Genomic DNA, 15,153 nt, shown 5'->3' with positions numbered 1-15,153 from the left:
AGCTCACAGAAATCAATGAAGGAAATTAACATATCTATACAAGGAAGGGACAAAATATAAACTTGATAAACAAACTAATGATTAATCAAAATGTAGTCTAACTAGTAGTCCATAAAATCGATATTAAAACAATAATCTTCACCTGTCAAATTAGTGATATACATATATATATATCTTTGTGTGTGTGTGTGTGTGCATGTGATGAAATAGGCACATTTTAAATACTGCTGGTGGAGGAACAGTGTGATAGGTCTTTTAGTAAAAGCAACTGGAGCTATGTATCAAGAGCTTCAAAAGAGTTCATATTCAGGTTCAGTAATTTCATTTTTAGGAATTTCCTTCAGGAAATAATTAGAAATTTCGTCAAATACTCAAAACAGAAATGCTCAACACAACATGATTTATAAAAGTAGAAAATTGACAGCTTAGATGAATGGTTTAAAAAAAAAATTCCATGAATTATCACAAAGCTCTGTGCTATATCATAGTAATGCAAAGAATATTTAAGGATGTCACAAAATGTCAACCACAATTAATTCTCCTGAAATCTTGGAAGAATGTCATCACTCTTCATATGGTAGCAATGGTGAAATGACAAGGGTCTTCCTCCACACAAGTCAGGGAGGGAGCATGGGACTGAGGACCAGACCTGGCTGCCACCACTTACTAACCGTGTGGCCATGGCAAAGTCACTAGACTGCCCGGAGCTCCCAATTCCCCCCAGTGTCCCCTAAACCTACCTCAGCAGACAAATTGTGAGATAATGTGTATGAAAACTTTGATGTGGTAAAGAAGCTGGAGCAGCTGCTGCTGGTAGCCTAGAATGCAGGCACTGGAGAGAAAAAACTATTAGTGGGATGGATAACAGACTGCAAAAGTACTTTATGAACTAAATTGCAGTATGTGGCTAAAGCAATATTTTAACTGATTACAAATTTTCATTCTTTTTCACATACAGAACATTCATATCCCCAGCTGCCCTCAGTATCTTAAACATTCCAATTGCCTAATTATGCAGATGTCCTCCACCAACACAGTCCCGAGTCCTTTGATCATCCCCATCCACACCAGCCCCCAAAGGTGGCTCCAAAAATCACCCAGACCCCTGCAGGGTAGCTCTATGGCAAAGGACTAGCTCTAGGGCCAGAAGACCTGATTCAAAGCCCAGTTTTGTCACAGACCAGTTGCAAACCTTTAGCCAAAGTGCTTAACTACTGTAAATCTACAGTTTCCTCAACTATAAAATGGGGATAGCAGCTTCTACCTCCTGGGGTGGTAAGCTTTTATTTGGATTATTTCATTTAATCATCTGTGCAATACCTGGCACAGAGGAAACAGTACATGGTAGGTTTTATTACTACTACTGCCTCTAACTCATAGATGGCTTTCAGCTTCCAGTTACACAATGCTGTGCCTCCCAGCACTGCTCGCGTGTTTAGTTAAGGACAATAGAAGCAGCCTCCAGAGTGTAGGACAATGTCAGCCGGTGCAGAAAGCATGGATGGAGTCACAATGCATGGCTCACAGCCTTTGGGGCTATCCAGACTGCTCATGGATGCCCCCAAACTGTGACTGGGGGCATCTCAACCTACCCTGATGTAGGTTTTGGGAATAGGTACAAATTGGGAATGTAGTTAGCATTTGAAACACTTCATGAAGATATTGGGGGGGGTGGTGATATGACCTAGCCCTGTGTCCCCACCCAAATCTCATCTTGAATTGTAACACAAATTATAATCCCCACATTTTGGGGCAGGGACCTCGTGGGAGGTGATTGGATCATGGGGAAGTTCCCCCATGCTGTTCTCGTGATAGTAAGTGAGTTCTCAGGAGATCTGATGGTTTTATAAGGGGTTTTCTCTGCTTCACTTGGCACTTCTCTCTCCTGCCACCATGTGAGGAAGAACGTGTTTGCTCCCCCTTCCACCGTGATTGTAAGTTTCTTGAGGCCTCCCAAGCCATGTAGAACTGTGAGTCAATTAAACCTCTTTTCTTTGTAATTTACCCAATCTTGGGTATTTCTTCATAGTGGTGTGAAAATGACCTAATACAGATGGTATATCAGGGAAGACAGAAATCACCGGAGAAGGATAGGATAGAGAGGAAGAAATCTGGTGTGGTCTATTACACCTGTGGAAATGATGGGATTCTGAGGTCACGTTGACCAAAGAACAGAGATTTGGTTGTATGGAATAGGCCACCAAATGAGTCAAGGCAGATGGAGATTGGTTTATGCCACATACGTACCCAGCTTGAGTGGTCTTGTCCTGAGCAGTGAGCAAGCAACCAGCAAGGACTTCCAGGTGCCTGGTCTATTTCTGCTGGTGAGGCAGTCCCAGACTTTTCCTCCCTGTCACTTCATTCCCTTTCAGCTTATCTGGACACCTACTTGGTACTTCCCCATACTGAAGGCCACTTCATAGTCATCACTGTTTCTTATGGTTGACTGGTGGAGACCTTTCCATTTTATAAGTATGTTTCTTTTCCCGATTGTTCAAATGTTAAGAAGTGAGATAAGGGAAATGAGTGTGGGCTTTGCAGTCAGAAGAGGATTCATCCTTCTACTGCTCTGTGTACTGACCCTTCCTAGTTCTGTGTCCTTGGCAAAGTTGTTTAATTTCTCTAAACCTCCATTTCTAAACTATTTGTAACAAAAATGTAAAAATATGACATCACACTCCACTGTTGTTAAAATTTACTGAGAAAGAAAAGTATTTGGAAAGAAGCTAGAATACAGTATATGGTTAGTAAGTGATACTGTTTTTGTCTTTGGACAAAAAAAATTAAGAGAATTACTGAAATATTCTTCTTGTGGCATTACAAATATCTAGTCAAATATGTTTGTAAATGTCTCGATGATCAAAAATATTTGACAGTTACAGTGAAGCCAAGTGCTAAGGATGTAATGATTAAATAAGACAAAGTTCTTGTCAGTTGGAGCTTTGATTCTAGTTGGGAAAAACATCAGATAATTAACATACAATATATAAATATATGTGTTGGTACAGATATAGATAAGATGCATAAACTAATATATGCATAGAAAAATAATATATCCACATGTGCTTAGCTGTGCACTTTTAAATGAATATCTTACCTTTTGATTGATTATCTTAGCTGGTGATAAGGACATGTGAATGAAATCCCAGACTCCAAGGTATCAGGTTCTAAAGAGATTAGAGTGAGGAGGTAGATTTTGAGCTAAGAAGGATCATGCGTTAATGTCTAAGAAAATGCATGCTATAAATTGTGACACCTCTGAAAGTGAAGTCAGCTGGCTTTCCTAGGCCAGCAAATTGCTGGTGACCCTAGAGGATTATATAAGGCCACAATTTAATTGCAGAGGCTTTAAGAGATCTGCATTCCTTTATCCCATTAATTCAACCTGCAACTTTGTTCTCTGGTCCCTTTTGAATATTCAGTTCTCATTGATTTCAATGGGAGTTACAGACTCAGAGAAAGGGAAGAATTGGGCCAGTGATTTGTTCAAAGCAAAGCATCGTTTAAAGTATAGTTTGAAAGTGTTCGCAGGCACATTGGTGAGTCAACTCCTTCTCACAAATTTGTCTAGAAGGCTTTCCAGTTTGAATGGACCATCTTAAAGGGCAGTCATCTTCCCTAAAATTGCAGCATCATACTCATGCACCGCATACTGGACTGTGACTGCTGGAAGGCAGTGACTCCATGTTTTGGTCTCAACTTTACTGCCAAATTGCTTCAGATTTAAGCTGTAGCCTAATCATAATTACCAGCCCCAAATAACATTATAAATTCCTACAAGGCCTGTTGGGCTCTGACTGCTGTTCCACACATCAAGTCAAGTCTACATAGCCTTGGCCCTCAGAGACCTTTTGTTTGAAATAGTCTCGGTCTATTGGTCATGCACCAACGCAGAGGCAAAGAAGCAAAATGGCTGTAAATAGAACGTTTAAAGCAAGTGAACTTGCACAGACAGGGAACATCGTGCTATGATTTCAGCTCTCCCTCGCCTCACGGACTACATAGGTTATAGCACGTGGCTGCACGGTAAATTTCTGTAAAGCAAATCCTATTTTTGTACTGATTTTCATTGTGTAACCCCACATGCATTAGAATTCATGAAAGTCTTATTTGAATATTTCTTTAGGAGAAAGATCCCGACAATGTAGACTGCCAGACATCCAACTCCCCAGCTACTCTGCGTCTGTCCAGACGTCTCAGCGCTGAGACAAGCTGCAGCCTTGGGAGCTCAGGGTCTTCCGTTTACTGGGAGCTCTTTCTCTGACCAAGAGAAAGTTATTTGTATCCCACTTTGAGATACCCTGAATCCGTGTTTCCAACATCTCCCTTTTCCTTCTGTCTGGGTATTTATTTTGCTTAGGAGGACCAGGCTCAGGATCGGCCCCCTGTCAGGAACTGCCTCTAGGTACAAAAATTAAGTTCCAAGTTTTCACTTTTGCAGTGCAAGTGAAGAGAGCTGCTATATACAACCAACCATAGAGGTCGTACAGTCCGAATCACAAATGTGGCAACACTGCCAAAGCTGAACCTTGTCAGGGCTTTGAGATGGCGTCTAACTCTAACTGCCAGTTTAGTAGCTGTGCTACCTCGGGCACTCTCTGGATCCTGCCTTTCTTCCTCTGTAAAACAGGGCCATGATATTCACCTTTTAGAGTGATCATGTGGACTACATTAGACAAAGTAAGCAAAATGTCTGCTCACTATGTAGTGGTTTTTGGTTTTTTGTTTGTGTTGTTTTCAATGAGAGAGGTTATTTAAATATCCTTACCATGGAGTAAAAACTCATATGTGATTAATATTTTGAAGGAAAAATTATTATTTACTTTTCTCATAGTTCATTTTGTAAGGAACAATGACCCCGTGAAAAAGCTCACTAGATATTTAAGATATTTATGCTAACCACATTTCGTTCATAATAATGCTCCAATGAAAATTTTCTGCAGGGCTTGATTCTTACTACAGTATTTCAGGTCAGCTCAGCACTCCCTCACCTGGTATTTTCCATATTAACAAGTAACAAAATAAGTGGGGGCAACAAAAGTCACTGCTATTTGTAATTATTAACAAGTATTCTTTGGTTGATTGGCTTTTCTTTTGTAAAATTCTATTTCTAATAATTGTTAAAATAGTAAATAAGAGGTCCCAGAAATAAGATTTATATCACGTTTAAACTCCATTTCAAAATGTTTATTGCCTTGCTGTAGAATAAAAAAAATCTCAGATTTGTGTGATATGTGTCCTAGCTTACAGCAATCTATTTTTTAGTGTCTTTTTGTGTGTGTGTGTGTGATGAAGTCTTGCTCTGTAGCCCAGGCTGGAGTGCAGTGGCACAATCTCGGCTCACCGCAACCTCCACCTCCCAGGTTCAAGCGATTCTCTTGCATCAGCCTCCCCAGTAACTGGGATTACAGGCATGCACCACTGTACCCGGCTAATTTTTTTGTATTTGTAGTAGAGACGGAGTTTCACCATGTTGACCAGACTGGTCTTGAACTCCTGACCTCAGGTAATCCGCCCGTCTTGGCCTCCCAAAGTCCTAGGATTACAGGTATGAGCCACTGCACCCTGCCTTTTTAGTGTCTTTTCTTTGCCTTCTAAGTAGTTGTACAGATCAAGAAGTAGTGCTAGCTACATTCCTTGTGGAATATAAGGTTAAGAAATTCCCAGGAAAAGTTTAAATAATTTCGAGGCAATTATTTCAGTAACTCTGAATAAATAATTAGAATTTTTAGAATTAACCAATAAGTATTTATATAGTAGAGATGTAGTGGGGTTAGGGATTTGGGAATGGCAAAGGGGGATAAAACACACAGCCAGACCCTCTTCACTGGTAACTGCTAAAACAGCAATAAACAACAAAACCACCAGAGGTCGAATTAATGTAATATGGGCTTTAGGTGCTAAAGAAGTTCAGAAGGAGAGAAATTTTAGTGCAGTCTTTGATAATCAGAGAAGCTTGCTGGTGAAGCTGGGTCTTGATCTGGGTCTGAAGGGATGAACAGAATTTGGATAGGCAGAGGTAATAAATGTTCCTTAGTGTTTAATATCGCTGATCTGCAGTGGGAATCTGCAAATTCTTTCACATTATAAGGATGTTAAATATTTCCAAATAACTAGCAAACGTAAGAACTTGACTGTGACTGCCTAAAATGATTCAGCAATAAAACTTCTAGACATAAATAAAACCCATCTCAAATTCCTGACTCAGCAATAAAACTTCGCAGACGTAACCCCATAGGAAGAAGAAATACCACCACTGAGGTCCACATTTCCAGCGGGAACCAGCATTGCCCTGAGTTTGTGCATCAGATCTTCAAAAGATAAGGGGTCAACAGATTGTGATTATGCAAAAGAGGTGCTCCAATTCTACTGATTGTGATTATGCAAAAGAGGTGTTCCAATTCTACTTGGGCACACAAGTAAATAAGTTAACAAGAGAACCTGAAAGTTGGCTAAATTGGAAAGCTGGCTGAAATGCTAAATGAAACATACTCAGTAAGAAGCAGTGTGTTCACTCAGCCTGGAGGAAGTACAGCAGAATGGAGAATGTTTTCTAATACAGCTCTACTCATTATGATCTCAGCTCAAAGTTCCTCAGTGATAGGTGCAGAAGGCATATTGGAAACTTCCCACATGTCTAATTATTTCCCACTAAGTCTATCAAAAAGTGCAAACATTTAAAAATCACAGTGAATGTTGGCTGGTTTTCTTCAGATAAAATGATGATGAAGGTGTTAACATTCTGTGCTATAGATGCCATACTGAATGTGTATACATAATTAATATTATGTATACATATATGTATACATATGTACATATGCATACACACACACACACACACACACACACATATATATAGAGAGAGAGAGAGAGAGAGTCTTAGTCCATGGGGCTGTTACAACAAAAATATCACTGGTGGCTTAAACAGCAAACATTTATTTCTCACAATTCTGGAGGCTGAGGCATCCAAGATCAAGGTGCTAGAAGATTTGGTGTCTGGTGAGGGCCTTCTTGCTGATTCATGGATACTGTCTTCTTGCTGTGTTGTCACGTGGTGGAAAGCAGTGAGAAAGCTCTCTGGAATCTCTTTTATAAGGGCACAAATCCTATACATGAGGGCTCCACCCTCATGACCTAATCACCACCAAAAGGTACCACCTACTAATATCATCACATGTGGGCTAAGATTGCAACATGTGGATTTGGGGGGGACATATTCACTCCATAACCCTATAAATTGAAATTTATCATTGTTTTAAGAGTCTGCTCACCTGCCTGTGTCCCCCAGTATCCTCTTGTCATTGAAGTCCAGTCTCATCCTTCCTAACAACTCAAAATTTAGACTCATGGACAGCAATCTTGTCACATTATTCTCCACTACTCCATGCCCATGTTATGTTAGACTCATGATTTTGTAAACAAACATATTTTGAGCTCTTTTTATTTTCACCTTCATGGATGTCCAGCAGGTCACCCCAAATTCTGCCTTACCAGTTTATTCTGATCATATCAGGCACGTGGAGTTGTGGTAAAATGTGTTCTGTCCTCACCTCTGTCATCTTTGCTGCTACTCATGGAACTCAGACCAGGAAAGCCAGAGCTAGTACAGGCACCTCCAAAGAAATGGCAAATGACTGGTTGTGAGCAAGAGGGAGTAATATGAAGACTGTAATTGTGAGACAGTCACCCATCCCCTGCTGGGGAATAATATAATTGTTTACCTGTGTTACAGACACCCAGAATCTAAGAGAGGCACAAGACCCCATCTAGCCAGATCTGGCTTGAGACTCATTTGCTAAAGGCCCCCAGGTGGAATCTGTATAAGGAGAAGGGGAGCCCAAAAGTTCATGGAATAGATTTAAGCTATCCCTTGAAATGACCTTGCCTGGTTAACCAAAATCTGGATTCATTTTTACTGTGTCTTTTACAACAGTCACCTTCACAGCATTAGATGGAACCATTAATGAAAGCAAGAGCTCTTCTAGTCAATACACATAAAAAGAAGTCGTTTAAACCCAATATTACATAGATATTAACACTAAAATTGCAAAAAACAGTTTTTAAGAGAAAAAAGAAGTTAAGAAGTATCAAAATATCAGCACTTATTTCTATAACTAATGTATATATAGAAGATATTTAAATGGAAATTATCTGTGAACTAAAATGAGAAGTTAGAAATAGTACAATAACAGAAATAGTTATTGAAATCATCTGAAATTTCCTTCTCTTCTACAGTATCAAATAATGATATGACAGTCTGAGTTGCTCACAGAATAAGATAGCGTTAGGAAGATTTTAGAAGACATTTTTGGAGTTTCACAAAAGGAGGTCCCTGAAGAATAGAAGATGGTTTAGATAATGCTATTATTTAATCAAAAATGTCAAATACCAGCAATCACACCACCTGCTTTTGAAAGTAAAGGAAGCTTGGAACTAAAAGGGGTGGTTTAAAAAGAGACAGAGGAAGAATAAATGACAAAAAGAAGAGAAAAAATTAATTATAGATAGTCTAAAGGATATGGAGGTAGGTTGCATTTAAGCAGTATTTTTTTGTCTCAGAAGTTTATATATGAACTAAAATGTATTAAAGGATAAAGAAGCAATATGTACAACTTTTTGTATGTCAGTCATGCCTCAATAAAGCGGTTTTTTTGAAAAAGATAAAGAAGAAAACTCTAGGAATTAGCACTTTTTTTTTTATTATTATTATACTTTAAGTTCTAGGGTACATGTACATAACGTGCAGGTTTGTTACATATGTATACTTGTGCCATGTTGGTGTGCTGCACCCATCAACTCGTCAGCACCCATCAACTCGTCATTTACATCAGGTATAACTCCCAATGCAATCCCTCCCCCCTCCCCCCTCCCCATGATAGGCCCCGGTGTGTGATGTCCCCCTTCCCGAGTCCAAGTGATCTCATTGTTCAGTTCCCACCTATGAGTGAGAACATGCGGTGTTTGGTTTTCTGTTCTTGTGATAGTTTGCTAAGAATGATGGTTTCCAGCTGCATCCATGTCCCTACAAAGGACACAAACTCATCCTTTTTTATGGCTGCATAGTATTCCATGGTGTATATGTGCCACACAGGAGCACTTTTACTGTTGGTGGGATTGTAAACTAGTTCAACCATTATGGAAAACAGTACAGCGATTCCTCAAGGATCTAGAACTAGATGTACCATATGACCCAGCCATCCCATTACTGGGTATATACCCAAAGGATTATAAATCATGCTGCTATAAAGACACATGCACACATATGTTTATTGAGGCACTATTCACAATAGCAAAGACTTGGAATCAACCCAAATGTCCATCAGTGACAGACTGGATTAAGAAAATTAGCACCTTTTTTAAAGGATGAGAAAAGAGGCTCCAGTTACAATAACTGTTAAGGTTCTTACATTCTTTTACACCTCTTACCCCCATATTTCTGGTTTTCACTGTATTATAGTTTGATAATACAGCCCTAATTTACCTTTGAGCTATAGCTCTTCTTCCTTGTTAGGGCTTGATTCTTAAGGAGATTGCTCAGGTGTTGAGAACAATTAGTAGAGACACCTAAGTATACCCAGTATTAATCCCAGAAGAAATACCATGTTAGTCAATTTCACTTCATGCAGTAGCTAATCTTTTTTAAAAATTGTGGTAGCGTAAAGTGTTGGTGAATCCACTCATTTTTACATGGGATTATCCCAATTTACATAACCTTTTTATAACACCACATTTTCAAGTATTAGAAAATAAAAACAGATTAACTTAATATTGTGACTAATCGAGAGTTAACCAAAAATTATTGTATTTTAAACATATGACTGAAAATGTTTCTTAAACATTAGTTGGCTTCCCTGCCTTAGGGATTGTTGACTCATCTCCAGTTGTAGGATGAAGGATAGCTCAGCTATTGAGACTGCTGCCAGCCTCATTACCCAGGGCTGTAGGTCAAGGAGGTGCCAGACCAGGGCCTGAAACTGCTCTGAACCCTGCCCCCATGTTCACTGGTTTTCAGCACTAAGATCTGCTTGAAGTGAAGAAATTCTCTAAATACATATGGACAGTTTGACATTATCTGAGTATGGGAAAATATTTTGATTTTAATACTTGTCTTTTAGAAAAACCATCATTTGTCAACAGGGATCTGTATGTTTTAATAAAGAAAGCAGATAAAGGGTGGTTTGCATGTAGTCACTTAGCTAAAATTTCGTGTCATTTACATTTTCTGATTATGAGTAACCCAGAAAAATTAAATATACTTAACATAAAGTAATAAAATCCTTTCATATAAATAAATAAGCAACCAGGATAGTTTTCATTCTACCTACCTATTTATTTATTTATTGCCATTTTAACCATTTTAATTGTACAGTTCAGTGGCTTCATATTGTCACAATTGTGCAGTCATCAGCACTATATATTTCCATAACATTTTCATCACCCCAATCTTCAATCTCTTTTTATTAAAACTTATTATATTTTAATTTCTTTTTTTAGAGACAGGTTTTTGCTCTGTCGCCCAGGATAGAGTGCAGTGGTACAATCATAAGCTCACTGCAGCCTCAAACTCTGGGCTCAAGGGATCCTCTCACCTTGGCCTCCCAAAGTGTTGGGATCACAGGCATGAGTCACTGTACCCAGCCTGGGAAGCCTGCGATAGTTTTCATTTTCATAAGTCAGTTAAGATTATCTTTAGCAGAAATACTCCATCAATGCTGAGTTTTCCCATCTGACATATGTAGTAGTATAAGAACATGTTTTAAGTTTTAAAATCTAATAAGAAAATAAGTAAGGCAAGTTCTTCATATAAAAACAATGTATAGAGGAAAGAACAATAGGTTAAGAGGAGAAGAAATAAATTTATTTCTACAGAAACAAAGACCCAATGGGATCAAAAGAATTTAGAATTTTTAGCACAAGGAAAATACCATGCATGGTGAGGTAGCAGATGGGTTATTCTCTTCCTATTCCTAAGATATCAGTGTTACTGTAGCCCACAGTAAAGGGGGAATATAAATAATTTCCATGAATCAATATAATGTATGAGTCTCCAAAAGATTTTTAATTTTTAAAAGATTATTCTGTAGTCCCTTACAGTATCTTCTTGTCCAGGCCTTAGCTGAAGGATTGAAGTGTTTCTAATAACAGTGAAGTGGCTCTAATGAAGTGATCTCCTGATTTAAATTATTGTATCAATATCTTCATGTAACCCAGCCACAAAATATATGTGGGTATACATATATACACAAAACATATATGTATATATGTATGTAGTAGATCAAAAATTAGAATTCTATTTTTTTTAAACTTTAAGTTCTGGGCCACATATGCAGAATGTACAGGTTTATTACATAGATATACCTGTGCCATGGTGGTTTGCTGCACCTATTGACCCATCTCTAAGTTCCCTCCCTTCGTGCCCAACCCCTCACAACAGGCCCTGGTGTGTGTTGTTCCCCACTTTGTGTCCAAGTGTTCTCACTGTTCAACTCCCACTTATGGGTGGGAACATGTGGTGTTTGGTTTTCTGTTGCTGTGTTAGTTTGCTGAGGATGATGGCTTTCAGCTTCATCCATGTCCCTGCAAAGGACATGATCTCACTCTTTTTATGGCTGTGTAGTATCCCATGGTGTATATGTACCACATTTTCTTTATCCAGTCTATCATTAATAGACATTTGGGTTGGTTCCATGACTCTGCTGTTGTAAATAGTGCCACAATAAACATATGTGTGTCTTTATAGTAGAATGATATATATTACTTTGGGTATATTCCCAGTAATGGGATTTCTGGGTCAAATGGTATTTCTGGTTCCAGATTCTTGAGGAATCACCATACTGTCTTCCACAGTGGTTGAACTAATGTACATTCCCACCAACAGTGTAAAAGCGTTCCTATTTCTCCACAGCCTCACCAGCATCTATTGTTTCTTGACTTTTTAATAATCACCATTCTGACTGGCGTGATATGGTATCTCATTGTGGTTTTGATTTGCATTTCTTTAATGATCATTGATGTTGAGCTTTTTTCACATATCTGTTGGCTGCGCAAATGTCTTCTTTTGAGAAGTGTTTGTTCATACCCTTTGCCACTTTTTTATGGGTTTTTTTTTTTTCTTGTAAATTTGCTTAAGTTCCTTGTAAAATCTGGATATTAGATCTTTGTCATATGGGTAGATTGCAAAACTTTTCTCCCATTCTGTAGGTTGACTGTTCACTCTGATGATAGTTTATTTTGCTGTGCAGAAGCTCTTTAGTTTAATTAGATCCTATTTGTCAATTTTGGCTTTTGTTACAATTGCTTTTGACATTTCTGTCACGAAGTTTTTTCCCATGCCTATGTCCTGAATGTTATTGCCTAGGTTTTCTAGGGTTTTTGTATGGATTGGTTTTACATTTAAGTTTTTAATCATTCTTGAATTAATTTTTGCATAAGATGTAAGGAAGGGGTCCTGTTTCAGTTTTCTGCATATGGCTAACCAGTTTTTCCAGCACTGTTTATTGAATAGGAGATCCTTTCCCCATTGTTTCTTTTTGTCAGGTTTGTTGCAGATCAGATGGTTGTAGATGTGTGGCGTTATTTCTGAGGTCTCTGTTCTGTTCTGTTGGTCTATATGTCTGTTTTGGTACCAGTACCATGCTGTTTTGGTTACTGTAGCCTTGTAGTATAGTTTGAAGTCAGGTAGGGTGATGCTTCCAGCTTTGTTCTTTTGGCTTAGGATTGTCTTGGCAATGCGGGCTCTTTTTTAGTTCCATATGAAATTAAAGTCGTTTTTTCTAATTCTGTGAAAATGTCAATGTTAGTTTGATGGGAATAGCATTGACTCTGTAAATTACTTTGGGCAGTATGGCCATTTTTATGATATTGATTCTTCCTATCCATGAACATGGAATGTTTTTACATTTGCTTATGACCTCTTTTATTTCCTTGAGCAGTGGTTTGTAGTTCTCCTCAAAGAGATCCTTCACCTCCCTTGTTAGCTGTATTCCTAGGTATTTGATTCTCTTTGTAGCAATTGTGAATGAGAGTACATTCATGATTTGGTCTCCTGTTTTTCTGTTGTTGGTGTAAAGGAATGCTTGTGATTTTTGCACATTTATTTTGTATCCTGAGACTTTGCTGAAGTTGCTTGTCAGTTTAAGATGTTTTGGGGCTGAGATGATGGGGCTTTCTGAGTATAAAATCATGTCCTCTGCAAACAGAGACAATTTTACTTCCTCTCTTCCTATTTGAATACCCTTTATTTCTTTCTCTTGCCTGATTGCCCTGGCCAGAACTTCCAATACTATGTTGCATAGGAGTGGTGAGAGAGGGCAAAATATAAAGATTAATGACACTATGAAGAAACTGAATCAACTAGTGTGCAAAATAACCGGATAGCATCATGATGACAGGATCAAGTTCACACATAACAATACTAACCTTAAATGTAAATGGGCTAAATGCCCCAATGAAAAGACACAGACTGGCAAATTGGATAAAGAGTCAAGAACCATCAGTGTGATGTATTCAGGAGACCCATCTCATGTGCAAAGACACACATAGGCTCAGAATAAAGTGGTGCAGGAAATTTTACCAAACACATGGAAAGCAAAAAAAAAAAGCAGGGGTTACAATCCTAGTCTCTGATGAAACAGACTTTAAACCAACAAAGATCAAAAAAGACAAAGAAGGGCATTACATAATGGTAAAGGGATCAATGCAACAAGAAGAGCTAACTATTCTAAGTATATATGCGCCCAATAAAGGAGCAGCCAGATTCATAAAACAAGTTCTCGGAAACCTGTAAAGAGACTTAAACTCCCACACAATAATAATGGGAGATTTTAACACACTTTCAATATTAGACAGAACAATGAGACAGAAAATTAGCAAGGATATTCAGGACCTGAATTCAGCTCTGGATCAAGTGGACCTAATAGACATCTGCAGAACTCTCCACCCCAAATCAACAGAATATACATTCTTCTCAGTGCCACATGGCACTTATTCTAAAATTGACCACATAATCGGAAGTAAAACACTCCTCAACAAATGCAAAAGAACTAAAATCATGACAGTCTCTCAAACCATAGTGCAATCAAATTAGAACTCAGGATTAAGAAACTCACTCAAAACTGCACAACTACGTGGAAACTGAAGAACCTGCTCCTGAGTGACTGCTGGGTAAATAATGAAATTAAGGCAGAAATTAAGAAGTTCTTTGAAAACCAATGAGAACAAAGAGACATCATACCAGAATCTCTGAGACACAGCTAAAGCAGTGTTAACAGAGAAATTTATAGCACTAAATGCCCACATCAGAAAGCTATAAAGATCTCAAATCGAATTTATAGCACTAAATGCCCACATCAGAAAGCTATAAAGATCTCAACTCGACACCCTAACATCACAATTAAAAGAGCTAGAGAGTCAAGAGCAAACTAATCCAAAGCTAGCAGAAGACAAGAAATAACTAAGATCAGAGCAGAATTGAAGGAGATAGAGACACAAAAAACCCTCCAAAAAATCAATGAATCCAGAAGCTGATTTTTTGAAAAAATTAACAAAATAGACCATAACTAAACTAATAAACAAGAAAAGAGAGAAGAATCAAATAGACACAATGAAAATGATAAAGGGAATGTCACCACTAACCTCACAGACTGTACAAACTATCATCAGAGAATACTATAAACACCTCTATGCAAATAAACTAGAAAATCTAGAAGAAATGGATAAATTCCTGAACACATACACCTTCCCAATACTAAACCAGGAAGAATTTGAATCCCTGAATAGACCAATAACAAGTTCTGAAACTGAGGCAGTAATTAATAGCCTACCAACCAGAAAAAAAAAAAAAAAAAAAAAAAAAAAAAAAAAAAAAAGCCTAGGACCAGAAGGATTCACAGCCTGATTCTACCAGAGGTACGAAGAGGAGCCAGTACCATTCCTTCTGAAACTATTCCAAACAACTGAAAAGGAGGGACTCTCCCCTAACTCATTTTATGAAGCCAGCATCATCCTGATACCAAAGTCAGGCAGAGACACAACAAAAAAAGAAAACTTTAGGCCAATATCACTGATGAACATCGATGCAAAAATCCTCAATAAAATACTGGCAAACCAAATCCAGCAGCACATCAAAAAACGTATCCACCACGATCAAGTCAC

The 15,153-nt window shown here is 38.2% G+C and overlaps 1 protein-coding gene and 1 long non-coding RNA gene across 9 annotated transcripts in view; one reads left to right on the top strand and one right to left on the bottom strand.

Annotated features, from left to right (window-relative positions):
• The window catches only part of LOC105467201 (uncharacterized), a 36,269-nt gene extending 29,928 nt beyond the window's left edge, over positions 1-6,341 (bottom strand). For all 3 annotated transcript variants that reach the window (XR_011607621.1, XR_003014839.2, XR_011607620.1), the window contains exons 1-3: positions 6,252-6,341; positions 3,098-3,167; positions 741-832 (exon numbers count right to left, since the gene is read on the bottom strand). This is a non-coding gene — a long non-coding RNA (uncharacterized lncRNA). The remainder of the gene's footprint in view (positions 1-740; positions 833-3,097; positions 3,168-6,251) is intronic.
• The window catches only part of LOC105467216 (attractin like 1), an 882,222-nt gene that overhangs the window by 844,902 nt on the left and 22,167 nt on the right, over positions 1-15,153 (top strand). The window lies entirely within an intron of this gene.

Source organism: Macaca nemestrina, chromosome 9 (genome assembly GCF_043159975.1).
Source record: "Macaca nemestrina isolate mMacNem1 chromosome 9, mMacNem.hap1, whole genome shotgun sequence".
NCBI lineage: Eukaryota > Metazoa > Chordata > Mammalia > Primates > Cercopithecidae > Macaca > Macaca nemestrina.
The sequence above is the reverse complement of the archived record's forward strand: the minus strand, read 5'-3'. Positions and strand labels throughout refer to the sequence as shown.